Genomic DNA, 16,731 nt, shown 5'->3' with positions numbered 1-16,731 from the left:
ATCATCTCCCATGCACTCCCTGCCCCCATGCACATGTGCCAAATACCCAACAATCAGCTGTTGGGTGGGCAGCACGTGCGTATGCGCAGTGGGGCTCTTTGGGGCAACCTCTCATGTGCCGGCAGAAGTGGCTCTGCATGCCACTTCCAGCACGCGTGCCATAGGTTTGCCATCACGGTCATAGGTGGTCCAAAAGCACCCCACCAGCTTTCATGCCTAAGGCAAAATTAAAACTCACGGTCTCCTGGTTTCTAGTCTAGTGCCTTAACTACTTCACCAAACTGGGTCTCAATGTTTTCCCCATAAAGCTGATAGAAATCCATAGCAATTTCAAAGGAAGTAAAATTGATGTACTTCTGAGGTTATAAGTAGAGCTTTCCACTTACAGGGAGATTTCTATAGATTTCTTCAGTTAATACGACAGATGGATAGCACTTCAGCTAAGCAGTGGAGAAAAACCCAGTCTAGACTTGCTCAGCTGCAACTAAAGAGTTTCATTCTTCAAATCAGTGTTGCAATTTTTTGAGTTCTTTTCAAGAATGGATTCATATAATGCTCATTGTCATATCCAAATGGAGGTTATTAAAACATGGTGCTGTGGTGTAAACCCAGTCAATCATTATTTGTTCAGTAGCCAAGGTCAAGGGAATCATAAAATGTGAACCCAGTCTGTCCAATATTAGGCTAATGTGATCATATCATCAGTACAGTACTTAACTTTTGTGTAGCACAATATAACTTGGATAATATTTTTTAAAATTGTAAAACGTGTTCAAGCATATATTTTTAAAAGATAATAAAATTGTGTTTTAAAAATACTATTCTTCAGCAGCAAATGATATTTTTCTTTCCAAAGTAGACTTTGGCAAAGTTCTGTTCTCTTGGCTTAGCTGAACTCCTGAACACAGATGTCCCATTTGTGTTTCATTAGGACATCAGCTTCACAGAGGCTCCTGACCTCCGCACTAGGCAATAATTACCTGGCTCAGACCCATTCCCTCGCCAGCTGGCTGGGGATCTGGTCTGCTCAGGCCGGGACCTTAATTCCATCAGCCCTTTCCAGTCAACTGGACAGCTCAATCAGCTGAAATATTTTTTAAAAATGGGACAGTGTGATACTCAAACAGCATTGCTTTGGCCTCTTCTCATAATGCATTTTTCAAAAGTAAGAGAATGGAAAAAAAATAACCCATTCAAAGGAGGAACTGAGGATGCTATCTATGGAGATGGAGATTTGATGAGATTTTTTGTACCTTCTTTAATTTTGTTTTAAAAAGAAATATTGCCTCTGAAGATTGGGAAATGATTTCCTTAGAATTAGTTTAACAGAAAATGAATAGGAAATGGCTAGAGGTGGATGGAAATACACATGTTTTACATGCAAAAAAAAAAAAAGCTCTTTTTTGGCCTCTGCAGACAGGAATGGGAAAGTAGCAGCTCTAAAAATAGCTCTAGATCAGTATTTTTCAACCATAACATGCTGGCTAGGGAATTCTGGAAGTTGAAATCCACATATCTTAAAGTTGCTAAGGTTGAGAAATACTGCTGTAGAGCAACTTGCTTTCCATTCTGAGGTCTACAAATTCACAGTCAAAAAGTAATTCTAGAAGACTCATGATTTAAGATGTGAGGAGGACCCATTATTCCCCCTTAATGAATTCTCGAACACACCTATTCCCTCATGAGAAACAGTTTTACAATCTACTCTCTGAGACCAGAGTCTAAAGAGTTGCTATCAACTGATGATGATGTTATCCATTCAGTTGTGTTCAACTCTTGACAATTCTATAGGCCAGGTCTCTCCACACCTTCCAATCTTGCACTGCTTCTTTGAGTATGTTATTGACTACCTATGCTAAAACTAGATTTTAGGCCAATTCTGCACTGCATATTAAATGTTTCTTAAGCCAGTTTCAGAAATTATAATATGAATTGTAGTGTGTTAGCAATGGGGACAGACTGGTGTTGATGGTATACCCTGCTTCTTGCCTTTATCATCTATGTAGTGAAGGCAGACATCGTTGGCTAGTTCCTAGGTGGACCAATCTACCTGTTTCTGTCTTCTCTTTTTGGAAAGGATTGTTCCCTTCTCACAGCTCCTTTACTTACTCAGTTGTTTGCAACATTTCACAGCCTTTCCTCACATCCACTTTATTTTTTCCCCTTTATGGTACCATCCTAGCACCAAAGCTATGGTAATCAAAGCAACAGGGAAGAATTTATTCTTTGCTGTCATGGTCCTCCATAGGATTATTCTATATCAAGGAAGAAGTGATAGTTGAGCTATAGTTTTGTGAGACTTAGCATTAAAATAATTTTATTTTTTAATTTAATATTTAACATTTTAGAGACAATTTTAGCATTTGAAAATCTAGCTTTCTAGATGAATGTTGTGACAAAAGAAAAAAAATCACACATGCACAAACTATGTACATATTTTGGGCTGGGCCGTAATGTGCTTTGTATGGTTTATATGCTTAGTGTTTTGAGTGACCCTAGACATTGTGATTACACAATAAAACATGATTAAACTAACTATGATTTAATGTATAAGCCAAGCGACTAGTAGGTGATCTGTAGATATATGGTTTTGCTGTGAACCTGCTGAGACTGAATAATTTTAATTTCTGTTTTGAACATAACACTTTAAAATGAAGACTGACCCTACCAGAGTCGACTCAAAACAGAAGAACATGACTTTCAAAGTTTCAAATTTAGTACCTGGGGATTAAATATAAGATATATTAAATGTAAATAATAGGAACCAACATATTGGTAGATTTGGCCTTGGTTGGTGAATTAATGTAATTTTTAAAGAACTACAATGTTTTTTATTGTTTTAACTTATTTTTTTATCATGTCGTGTTTTATTTTGTTCCTGGTAGATGGAGGGCTTTATAAGTTTATTTAATAAAGAAATAAACACGCCATTTGTTAAATAAGGTCAATTAAGGCTGTATAAGTTATGCAGTGAATTAGAAGTAGTGATGCATTTATAAGTTTTTTTTTTTTAAAAAATGGAAACATCATTATGTCATAACCTGTTTCTCACAATCATGATATATATGCACTGGAAATCTCAGAATGTCTTATTCTTTTATTTACATTTTTACTCTTTGCTATACAGACAATTCTGTGACATCTTGAAGACAATGATTATGAATAAGAATGAGAAGTGTAGGTGCTGCTGACCAGTCTGTGAACATGTATATCTTTTTAAAATAACACAGTCAAACATAATAATATTACAAACACAGATTAAGTTTGGGTTATTGTATTATTTTTATATAATTCAGACCTAATTGTATTTCTGTTATTTCATTTTGGTTTAAAACTAGTTGATATAGAGATATATCTAGGCCAAATTTCTAACTACCACTAGACAGATGTTTTGGAAAGCTAGCATGTGATAACTTGATGCTGATGCTATCAGTGGTGCCATTACGATAGGAAAGAACTCATAATTCTGATTTAACAGTGGAGTCACCCACAAATGCTTCAATATTATTTAATATTGCTAAGTTTACAATAGAGAAAACAGAACATTCCTTTTCTCAGTGATTGTACTACTATGTTGGAACATTTTCGCGGGTACTTACATGTATGGTATTCAGCTTTGTTCAGGTATTTTCCCACGTCATTATAGTTGTGCTTTTAAAGTTGTAGCAATGTTTCAGCAGAATCTCATCTGCCATCATCAGGCTTCTGTATCAATACATTTCCAAATTAATTTCTGTATCAATACAGAAGCCTGATGATGGCAGATGATATATATACATATATATATTTTCCCACATCTTAATATTTGTGCTTTTATTATAGTGATATTTTGGCAGAATTCCATCTACCATCCTCAGGCTTGTGTATTGGGTTCTTTTTAATCTTGTGTGTCAGGCTTGGCAGCCATTTTTTGTTTGAATTTGGTGCTGGCTTTCTGCTTTATTTGAATGGTTTTTTTCCTCATCCTGATTGGCTGGGAGTCTAGGTCTATATATATTTGTTTTCTTAAGTTTTCTCAGGTATTTATATGTATGGTATTCAGCTTTGTTCGTGTATTTTCCCATGTCATTATAGTTGTGCTTTTCAAGTTGTGGCAACATTTCGGCAGAATCTCATCTGCCATCATCAGGCTTCTGTATTGTGTTCGTCTGACGTTACACACAGACGAACAAAGCTGAAAACAAAGCTGAATACCATACATACATACATACATACATACACACACACACACATCAATCTGAGGAGATTGCAAAGTATGCCAAGTTTCTATTCACAATGAAAGAGGGGAAAAGATATCAGATTAGTGCTCCCCAACTTTTGTGTTGGAGAAATGTAAAATGAGGCAGGCATGCTGAGTGAATGGGCATGGGTGCTGATCTGGACACATGTCTGTAAAATGGGAGCAGCCTTGGACTTTTATACATACTGTATTTCCCCCAAAATAAGACCCTGTCTTATATTTTTTTGCCATCAAAAAAGGCACTAGGTCTTATTTTCAGGGGATGTCATCCACTGACTAACCTCACTTGCACACATCACTCCCGGCCTCCTTTTTGCTGTCAGAGGCCTTCAGGAACTTCTTCTTCTGTGGCTGGCAAGCCTTTTCTGAAGGCCTCTGCAGCCAATAACAGAGCTCCGGATTGATCCAGCTAGAGGCTTCAGGTAAGACTTGCCAGCCTCGCCAGTTGCAAAAGAAATGGGCCGGCAAGGCAGGTGTCACGGTGTGTGAGGCCTGGCTACAACTGTCCAAAGTAGTAAGGCAGCTCCACACCCCCATCCCCACCGTAGCTTAGCTTTTACCTGTGCACTCTGGAGAGGGTGGGGTCTTAATTAGGGCTTATTTTGGGGGGTAGGGCTTATATTGGGTACACATGTAAAAATCAAGCTGGGACTTACTTTTGGGTAGGTTGTATTTTCAGGGAAACAGGGTATTATTTCCCTTCCACTGGTTTTAATGGGAAGGAATTTGTAGGGGGAAAGGGGAAAGTGAGAGGCTACGTTGCTTGTCTTTCACTTAATTCATATCAGCAGCACTAAAAGACAGGATACCTGTCTTTATACAAAATAGTCCAAAGGTTGCTCATTATCTGAAAAGAAATTTCTTATCACTGAGCTAAAGACCAGCTCAGCAAGAACTTTATATAAAGAATAGAAACAAGCCCAGCCTTACAATTCAACAATAAGTAGCCAATTTAAACAGTTGATGACATCTCCTAAATTAAAGCTAAGCCTCCACTCATTAACCTCCCAGCCTACCATCCAGAGTCTCTATATAAATACATTTAAGTAACAGTTATCTACAAGTGTCTTGCTATTTCAACTGGTTGCCTTGTGATGTTACTCAGAGAGGTTTTTCTGAATGACATTCTGGAAGGTAATTATACTATTTTTTTGCAGACTGACATAATGGCTACTTCACTATGTGCCATGTTAACGATAAACTCTGTTGCCACTGAGAAACCTTCACAGATCAGAGCAAGGACAAGAACTCTGCAAGATCTTATGTAGTTGTTCCTCTTAGGCTGTGCTTACAGGAAGTATCTTTAAAGCAGTTTCTTGAACCTGAAAAGATGGGTCAGAGTATAATTTCCATACTTTTAATGGCTTGCTATGTTAGCAATATGGAAGCGAGACTTCAACTTTTTTTTTTTAGTCCCACAAACTTTTGTTTCAGTGCAGACGATGGCAAGAAATGTGACAGACCTGGAAATTAGATAGGCAAAGAAATGTTTGGGGGAAGTGAGGGCATCTGGGTGCCAGGTGCTGAAACGGGCCCATCTCTGTCCAGCAGTTGCCCAGGCTTGTGAGGAATGGCTGGCATGTACCAGTACTTAAATGCAGCAGCGTTCCAGCTCTGGCTGGGAAGGGGCAGCCAGCGTGAGCACTTCCGGCAGGAGGCCCACTCACTTCAGCACTCTCCAACCCTCTGGCATTCCACCAGCATTCCACCTGGGCTGCTGCCTTATGTGCAGGCCCTGTCTCCACCACCTGAGATAGTTTTCACTTGATTTCTGAATTTTGGGTAAGAAAAGGTGGAGCATACTATATATGACGTCTTAATAGATGGAAAAATATGGTATTAGCTATCATTACTGCACTGAGTGAATATGTAAGGGAGGGAGGGAAGGAGGGAGGGAGAGAGAGCGATCAAGAGACCAGAATAAGATCCAGTCTCCAGTGCAAACTTGCATAATGTTGAATTTACCAATCTCTTTGGGTTATACTGTAAATAAGAGCAAGATTACCGGCCATTCCACATGGGATCTTAGACCAGTACATGCATTTTCAGCCAGATGCTATTGGATGTGTGTTATTGATGATTTGAACCCAGGAATCCCTGTCAAAAACGTTGGAGATCAGTATAGTTGTGTTGTACCTAATTTTGGCTTTGGGGTACACATCACACTTTCTTTTTGTATGTCCCTGAATTTAACATTCAGGATTTCTGGACTTTCACAATTTAACAGCTTGAGCTCCATTCTCCAATTATGTTTCTATGAGAATAAAACCAAGAAATCCTCAGGAAATTTGTATCCAATTTGGAGGCCAAAACACCATGAGAATTTCTCTTAATCTGATCCCAAGATATGTTTACCCTTGTTTGGATAACTCTATCAAATCTAGCCCCAGGATATTTTACAGTAACATCCAGTGGTGGGATTCAACTTTTTTTACTACCAGTTCTGTGGGCATGGCTTGGTGGGTGTGGCAGAGGAAGGATACTGTAAAATCTCCATTCCCTCCCCAATCCTGGGGGAAGGTTACTGCAAAATCCCATTCCCTCCGCACCCCACTAACCTGCTTTCCAGCTCCATTCTCCTGTGTAGGGCAACAAAAGAAGACCCAGCCAATCAGCTGGGACTCGGGAGGCAGAGGATAGATGGAGGCAGGGCCAGTCAGAGAGGGCATTGGCTGGTTCTCTGAACTACTCAAAATTTCTGCTACCGGTTCTCCAGAACTGGTCAGAACCTGCTCAATACCACCTCTGGTAACATCCCCTTTACTTTGCCTCCAGATACTGTTGAATTATACTTCCCATTCCCATTTCCTGATGGGTCATGCCACAACATTCAAACTATAACCCTCATGTTTTTTTCCCTCGAATTATAAGATTACTGTAAGTAGCCTTAGTTGATTTCTTTATTTGGCTAGCTAAGAAATTACAAAATTGAACTTCTGAAATGCAGTAAATGCAAAACTTACAGAACTAGTTTAAAGGAAGGGGAAGAGAAAGATAATGTTGGTGAGTAGAAGGAACTAGGGCACAAGGAAATGTCTTTAGAGATCAGAGGTGGTATCCAGCAGGTTCTGACCAGTTCTGGAGAACCAGTAGCGGAAATTTTGAGTAGTTCAGAGAACCGGCAAATCCCACCTCTGACTGGCCCCACCCCCATCTATTCTCTGCCTCCCATTGACTCCCAGCTGATTGGTTGGGTCTTCTTTTGTTGCCACGCATAGGAGAACGGAGCTGGAAAGCAGGTTAGTGGAATGGGGAAGGAATGGAGATTTTACAGTATCCTTCCCCTGCCATGCACACCAAGCCATGCCCACAGAATTGGTAGTAAAAAAAATTGAATCCCACCACTGTTAGAGATGTTTTCAAGGTACAGGCTGTTCCTTTCTGCATTCTGATATTGAGTACTAATTGGTCACAGTAATTTCCTCTCTTAAAGGCAAGGGCACCTAAAGAGTTTCTAGGGAAAGCAGCAACCAGCAAGCCAGTTTGTTTCAGAAGGCAAGCATTCCTTGTTGTCTCCCTTTTTTTAGTGTATCTTCCTTTCTATCCAATCAGAATAGAGCTGGAAGGGACCTTGGAGGTCTTCTAGTCCAACCCCCTGCTCAAGCAGGAGACCCGATACCTTTTCAGATAGGTGGCTATCCAGTCTTTTCTTAAAACCTCCAGTGATGAAGCACCCACAACTTCTGAATGCAAAGCTGTTCCACTGGTTAATTGTCCTCCCTGTTAGAAAGTTTCTCCTTAATTCCAAGTTGCTCCTCTCCTGGTTAGTTCCCATCCATTGTTTCTTGTCCTACCTTCTGGTGCTTTGGAAAATAAGTTGATCCTTCCTTTTTGTGGTAGCTCCTCAAATACTGGAATACTGCTGTCATATTCCCCCATCTCACCCCAGTCCTTCTTTTCTCTAGATCAGGGGTGGGCAAACTACGGCCCAGGGGCCACATCCGGCCCGTTGGTCTTTTTAATCTGGCCTGCCGAAGATTGGTACAGAATTAAGGTTTGATGTGAATGATTGCATTCATTTGATTTTGACTTGTAGTGACAGGCATTTCGACACCAGGTGGCGGCCCGTCTGTCAAATTTTAAAAGTCAATGAGGCCCCCGAGCCAAAAAGTTTGCCCACCCCTGCTCTAGATGAACCATATCCAAATCCTGCAACCGTTCTTCATGTTTTTGTCTCCAGGTCACCTTAGTTGCTCTTCTTTGCACATTTTCCAAGGTCTCAATGTCTTTTTTTATAATGTGGTGACCAAAACTGGATGTAGTATTCCAGTTGTGGTCTTACTCAGTGTTGGGATTCAGATTTTTTTTACTACTGTTTCTGTGGGCATGGCTTGGTGGCGTGGCAGGGGAAAGGATACTGTAAAATCTCCAGTCAGAGGTGGTATTTGCCGGTTCTCTGAACTACTCAACATTTCCGCTATCGGTTCTCCAGAACTGGTCAGAACCTGCTGAATACCACCTCTGGCCTTACTATGGCTTTATAAAGCAGTACTGATATTTCATGTGATTTTGATTCCTTTGGAATATTTTGGAGTTGCAATTTCTAATTTCTTGTTAATGCTTTAATATCATTTTTCTCCTTATATAGGATTCTCTCATCTTCCTTTCCCATTCTTCCATTTACTGAATCATGAATCTGGTTATGGTACTAAATTCCTGTTTCTTGCTTCTTCTGACAAGTTAGCATCTGGTATCAAGTTTTTCTATAAAATCTAAAAAAGATATGTGGCTGGGTGGGAAGTCAAGTAAATAGATCTATACATAATCATTGAAAGCTGGAGACTGTATAACTTTAAGTTCAACTCATATGGTGGGGTTCTGAGTTGGAAAAAAAATGCACTAAACTGCGTATTAAGTGGCCACTTTGTCAAATAAACTGAGTTTATATTAAAAAAAGTTCCTTTCATGAATAACTCCATAATTTATTTTGCAGGATAAGCAGATTTCAGATCACATGCAAGCGAGGCTCTTCATATTCTGCATTAATGGCAGGCAAAAATCAAAATTCTATTTCATGATGATTTCCATGCTGTGTTGGATTTAAACTGTTATCAACTATTGCTGCTTTTAGCTTTGATAATGATATTGCTTTTTTCCTGTGTTTAAAAACAGTTGCTAATGGTAATGCTTGATAAATGTGGCTAGCACGGTGAAGAAATTCTTTGCATACCCATGAAAGAGACATTATTTTCTATGCTTCTTTCACAGTAGAATAATTTTTTTAAACATTTGCAATAGGAAGAGGAGAAATAATATATGCCCCTTATTAAGTGCTCAAGATGGCTAAAGGATCTGCCTATCTCTTTTCAGATTAAAATGCTTCTCATTTCCATTAAAAATCTCTTGTTGAGTATTTGCAGCAGTGCGGGGAAGTATCCCTATAATTTTAAAATCAAAAACAGATAAGCAAGCATGGGACATTGTAGCATTAAGTGCCAGCAAAGAGATGTTCACAACTTCTCTTCCCTCCCCATTGCAAATTTTAGAGAAAATGTCCCTATTTCTTGACAATTTTGTTCCCTTGTTTTCCATTCCACCCACCCTACAAGGAAATACTATATGTATGTACATTAATATGCACACACAATTAATTTATACTTTTCACTTTCTTTTAAGTTGTGTTTGGCAAGGTTTTATTCAGGAAACTCCTCCCACGTATTTTAAATACATCCATTGATGCCATAAAAATAGAAAGGGAGTGACAGCGTCTTGTCACTTTCATTTATTCAGACATTTCTAAGGTTTATAGTCTTGACTATTCCCATTTCATTTGTAGAATTATTGCTATAGCCATAATGCCTTTTTTTTCCTTCCCTAAAATGAAAATTGGAGTATTCACATATCATTTCAGGCTTCATGTACTGAATTGCTGAAGCAAGAAAGAAATAATGGTAGCTATGTGATTGTGTGAATTTAGGTAAGTCTTGTCACACAAGTCAGAAAAATACAGGGGCTCGAAACAGCACAGAAAGTCCTTCTTTCCTAGGGTGATTAATCCAGATCAATGTACAAGTAAACACTCTGGTATGAGGTGGACAGGGAAATAATTAAGTAATTTCTTCATTTTAGCAAAAAGCACTGAAGGAACCGCATGAAGGTTGATCTGAATAATCTGGCACAAAGAGAAAAATAAAGAATCGGTAGTAGCAAGCACAGGCTTTTGTATTGTTCAATAATACACACAGAGAGAAAGGGGTGAGGGTAAGGTTCAAGGCAAGCGCAGAGTAACATAATTTCTCTCTGCACAATCACAAATAAAATGACTCTCAATTCGGCAGGATTAAATTAAAGACAGATCTTGTACTTGGTGATGGTTTGAGAGAAGTGAAGTTTGTAGTGCTTGTTTCATGAACATAAGTGGGTGTCTCTAGTGGCTATCTAGTAATTTCTTTATACTCAAGCATTTTCTATACAACATACAAATGCTAACTGGTTTTCTCACATGTTCATAATATCTTTTCCCTTTGCTACTTTTGAAATACTATTCAGGTAAGCCTTCCTATAAGAGGCTGATTTCAGCACCTGCAAATCCCAGGTTTAAAGGAGATAGCTATTTATAACAATTCTGTTCAATATTTTCCCCCCTATTCTGTAGAATATAATAGAACCTTTTATTTTATTCTCGCATTTTAAAAGTTTCTTAAATCAGGATTGAAAATCACTATTTCAAATCATTCTCTGTTTTCAGATCACCCAGAGAGCTTTCACGGATACTCGCGTTCAAGAGTGAAAGTTTAGCTGGAAGATTCAGGCTTGCTGACAAACACTGCAAGTTGGAAAGCAGAGTTTTTAATATATACATGCCCCCACCCCCCTGCACATACATGAAAGGAACATCAGTGCTAATTTTGAAGATATTTCTTTTGGTGTAAATGAAATAAAAAAGGGACAAAACCATTTCTGCCTTGGTTTTCAAAGCAAACAGGTTTACTTAAGCTTTCTTCCAACATGGAGGTACTGTGCGGTCATACATTTAAAACATGACTTAATCATTGAATTTCTTCTCATGCTTACTGTTGAATATAACATTCACAGAAATTGTTTATTGAAAAATTCCATGAATTGTTTTTGTAGTTGTTTGGTTTTTTTAATAATTTTTGAGCTAGCAATCCTACACCTATTTAACCTGAGCATTAGCCCCACTAAAAGCAGTGGGAATTACTTCCGAAGAAGGGATTTTGGCATCTGGGAGGTTAATTTTCTTTATCAAAAGTGTACAAAAATTTCCTAATTTTGCAGAGTAGCAATTTGGTTTAAAAAAAATCAGCAATGGGGGAAAATGTTGGTTATGCTGCACTAGACATTCAGTACTCAGGGGATCAATTATAAAAACACTCGTTCAGCTATTTCTATTCAAATGAACACCTGAAGAGAAGGTCTCAAATGGTTTTAAAAGTGTGTGGATATTACCGGATAAATGTTAGCCCAATAAAAGAGATCATCATCTGCTATTTGTATGCATTTACGTTGACACTAAAAAGATCTTTGTGAAGGATTGCTGCTGCCTCTTCTTCCTTTTTTCTCCACTGTTTTTGTAAGCATGCATCTTTTATCTCCTATTCCCTTAACAATTTGGGAATTAAAGAAAACATACCAGATGAGCTGTTCTTTCGGATTAAAGGGGCCGCATTTAGCCGCACACACCTGAAGAAGGAAAAAGCCTATTTCTTTCGCCACTTATAAATATGGAATGATGTGCTTGGAGGTGAAGTCACAAATTCCTAATAGATTTCATCAGTCAATGCTTGAAAACAGTTCCATTTACCCTTTGGTCTCAAGGCATGGGACTTTTCATGTCCAAATTGTACTAGCTTCTTCCTCCAGTTCCTTTTGGCCATTTCTCCCACCTCTTCCCAATTTTTTTTCTTTCCATCTTATGAAAAACCTTACTACACCCATTTAAGGAGTACTGCCCTCCAGTACTCCTATATTTAATTAGAAAGGCTGAACAATTATTCAAAGAGGCTATACTTTGCAATATGCCGATCCAGATTGTCTATTCTTGGAACTGGAAGAGGCATGATGTGTCAGATGATGACAGTCTACCAAGACTTGGGGCTTCTGAAATGAACACCGGCATGGAAGCAGACCAATATAGTTTTGGTGCTCAGGAGGAAAAAAGAGAGAAGGGGGGGGGGTGAGAGGAAGGGAGAGAGATGCCAGTAACAGCACTGGAAGCAGCTTTACCATCTGGAAAGCAAACAAACAAACAGCTCTTAAATGTCAGTGAAGAATATGGTATAGTTATATATGTAAAGTATTTTTATTGATTTCTGTAAACTGCTATAGCAACCTTTTAGGTGAAGTGTGAGATTTAAAAAGTAAAAAAATAAATATCAAGATTAATAACTTAAAGAATTATCTGGAAGTATGTAGCTAGGGACAGCGGAGAAAAATAAAGAGACAGCAAATAATATTCACAATGAAAATATTTTATTCCTGATATAAATTCCTTCTATGAAAAATGATGTTGTGATTTGGAAACAGAAACATTAAAACTATTGTGTTACTTCCAATCTCTCATACCTTTTCAACAAGGTAATTTTTTTCTCTTTGGGATTTAAGATTTTAAACCAGGAAAGACAAGGTTAAACTTTTAAAAGAGAAAATAAATTTATTTATATAATCATAGTGTTTCTTTGTTAAGCATTTCAGTGTCAAATGTAGCAATGTTTTAAAAACTAAGCAAGATATTCAAGATTTTTATACCCGTTGATAACCTTTAATCATTAAATGCAACTCTTATTTGTTTATTCCCATGTAGAAAAGTCATACCAAATAGCACACTCCTATGATGCTTTCATACTTCTATGATTACTCTGTATCTAGTTGCTTTAAAAATGGGGGGAGAAAACAAGAATAAAAATAGATTTGTGAACATGCATTTGCAGTGACTGATTTTCTTGGAGAGCAAAAATAATTTCTGTGGTCCATAATCAAATCAATATTTTTTTAATTCATTCATTCTTAACTGCACACTGATGAGAGGAGAGAAAGGAGCTAGTACCAACTTTTAAGCAATGAATACTTTGTAATATTTTTCACTCAAAAGTAATGCCATTTCTCTTCCTCTTTCTAGCTTCTAGAGATTCCAAATATACTGCCTGGGGGGCGGTCAGAGATGGTTTATCATGCAAACACACATCTGTACATTGAAAGCATTTGTTATATATGTCCACTTGATCCTTCTTTATCCCCAAACCTTTATTGTTGCTTTCATCACTATGTTTTGAAGAAGGAAACAAAAATTACTCTGAAGGATAGCAACTGTCAAAAAGCAAGCTCTGATTCCAAATCTTACAGTGACACCTGCAGTCGAGTCATATTCATTGATAATTTTATCCTAAGGCATAAATGCATCCCTTGTGCCATCAGTAACATGCCAATATTCATTGTGCTGATCGATTGAGGTACAAAATTATATTGGACAATGCCCATCCCAAAGAAAGTATGAATGAAACTTCTGTTTATCAGACAAATATCAACATTATTTGCATTAAAGCTGTCAGTCACTTGGAACCTAAAACTCTATTGCATGATATGAGAAAAACCTGGGCATATGGTCCATGGTGATTGACTAGCAGTTCATCTTATTAATCTAATTCATCTAGTATATTCATGAACAGTGAAAGACAATTTGGTAATATAGTATATAGCATGTGAACTTAAGTTTCTCACCTTTCTGTCTCCAGTTAAAGAGACTTGTCAAAACTTCTGCTTGATGAAACTGTGTAAAGTTGATCCAGATGAACTAGTCATCTATTTCAGTATAAGTCTGTAAAGATTTTATATTGGTCCTGCTTCTGTGCTTTTAATAATATCTTTAAAATACTAGGGAACCAACGCATAGAAAAAGGTCATCAACTTTGTATATCCCAGAGTGAAAGAGAATAATCTTAACCCACTGGGAAGCAAATGATCTATTACAGGGGTGTCATACTCATGTTGTCGTGGCTGCATCACGTGACGTATCAGGCCTTTCCCCTCTCCGCTACATCGGGCATGGCCAGCACATGATTCATCCAACCCGTGATGAGCAGCCCTGGTCTATTGGAAAGTTAGAAAAAATATCTTTAAAGAAGGAATAGCTTGAGAAAATAAATTATCTGAAAAGCAGGAAGTCTCCCTTTCTTAAACATACCCAAATGAAAATGGGATGGTTGTGGATGGTTTAATTTACATTTCTGGATAGGGTAGAAAGTTGAACTAGTTTAAAGGTAAGCTTCTTTAAATATAAAATAGTTTTTAAGATAAGACCTGTTCCATGGGCCATGAGTTTGACACCCTGGCCTAAGGTGTACCATTGCTCCTGCCTCAATGCAATCTTAGGGAAAGGAAAATATTGCCCATTTGTCTCAAAATTCTATTCCCCTTTTATAAAATAAAACAGAAGAAAAAGTACAAATTATATTCTGATTTTCCTGTTTTCATATACTCTGATCATAGCCATATATACACTATCACAAGCAGGACATTAAGAGGTATGTGTGTGTGTGTGTGTGTGTGTCTGTATCTGTGTGTTGTAACACCAATATTTTGAAATAATCATGATAATTTAAGTAGGAATATACACATAATCAAGCACATACTACTATAAGGTTACTATTTAAGAAGACCTCTCCCTAAGTGGAAAGTTGTGCAGAATAGACAGGGCAAGAATTGCTGAATTCATTTTACAAATGGCTTCTTAATTCAAAAATAGCCCAACCCAACTTGCAACAGTCTATGAATAATAGAGCCTGACTTATACTTGAATCTGGAATGAGAGAATCTGTATTCTTCCATTATGCAGCTTTATTGTGTCTTCAGCAATATTATGAGCTTAATAAATAAATGCCATGGCAATGGCATTTGTTGTCACAAAAAAAATTAAATTTGCAATTAAATTAGAATTATATAAATGGTCAAGGCATGCCATATTTCTTTGAAACTGGTGTGTAAGGGGTTGAGCTATGCATCCTTCAGATCTGTTTTTTAAACTGCCCCCACCCAACCTCCTCTGTCTTTTGCTCTGAAGGACCAAGTTTCAGAGAAATTACTCCAAGGATTTACCAAACCTATCCTGATTATACATGTAATGTAATGTAATGTAACTTTTCATTTGGAGAGAAAATAGACATTGTTCAAAAGGCTATCTACAAATAGATTGAAAGTTTTTGTGCAAATATTTTTGAAAGGAATAATTACGCTCCTTTCTGCACAGATTGGAGCTATTAGAAAGTAGAAGAACTTATTTGACTTCTGCATAAAAAAAAATCTAGTCCTCACCTCAGCCAGTTAAATAAAGCCACTACAAAATGTCTTCTACTTATAAGGATAGGAGTAGTGAGATGACTATAATAAATGGTTAGATCAAGAATATCTTCTAAAGTTCTCTCCAGGTCATCACCAAGTCAATGTGATTCGGCAACAAGTTGCAGTTTGATTTCAAGAACCACTCTGCTGTAAGAGTAGATTTATCACTTATTGAATCACACTGTCTACCTTCCCTTTTCATCAAAGTATTTGGTGCTAAATGTAAAAAAAATGTTTTAAAACAAAAATAGTGTTTCTTTAAACAATAAAAATCCTTTTTTGCACATGGAAGAATTTTCAAATAATATATCAGAGATAGAATGTCAGAGGATTCATTTTTCCGTGAATGAGGACCCCAATCTGCATGAAATTTTTGGTTGATGCTGAGTTGGAGCACAGCTTTAGTGCAAAGTCACATGTTTCAAAGGTGCTATATTATTAATAGCACAAGAATAAGCTACAGCTAGTTTCTGGTTCCTTGGCAACCTTTGTCTTCAAAAACTGTTCTATGTGGGTTTTATATGCCAGTGAGAATTGGTCCTCAGGAGTGCAGGCCCAAAAGTTTCGTTGCATTGCAGGTAGTCCAGAATTGGGACCAGAATTTCCATTGCTAAAGCAGTTGTTATGTGAGTTGAGAAGATAATCTGGCTCCCTTATTGAAGCTGGCTGGGAATGATCACATGACCTAGGGACACTGCAACCATCCCAAATACATGTCAGTTGCCAAGCATCTGAATTTTGATCATGTAACTGTGAAAATGTTGTGACTGTCATAAGTGTGAGGATAGGTTGGATGCCACTTTTTTCTGTGCCACTGTACTCTGAACAGTCCCTAAATAAATGCCTTATAAGTTGAGGACTACATGTACTATGAATTACTAGGAGCCTTTCACTTCATCTTTGAGTATGAACCAACTGGGAAAAGAGGGAGATATTTGTAATGTGCTACTTGTTTTGCCATTTCACTACTGTAATTCTGCTTTACCATGCTGCTTGTAAAATAGATGAACCAAGCAGTCATAACATTATAAGGGAGGCACTGGGTTTTATCTCTAATTTTGTGTTCTTGAATTTCTCTGATCAGCTGCCAGAGACAGAATTGCAAAGTTCAGATCTAGTATTCTTCCTCCTCTTCCTCCATCAATCACTCCTTGAAAACTTTATAATTTGCTGGTCTTCTCATGTATTTGAGTTGC

The sequence above is a fragment of the Pseudonaja textilis genome, chromosome 1 (assembly GCF_049901715.1).
Source record: "Pseudonaja textilis isolate UNSWEBS1 chromosome 1, rPseTex1.2, whole genome shotgun sequence".
NCBI lineage: Eukaryota > Metazoa > Chordata > Lepidosauria > Squamata > Elapidae > Pseudonaja > Pseudonaja textilis.
This window is presented reverse-complemented; position numbering follows the sequence as displayed.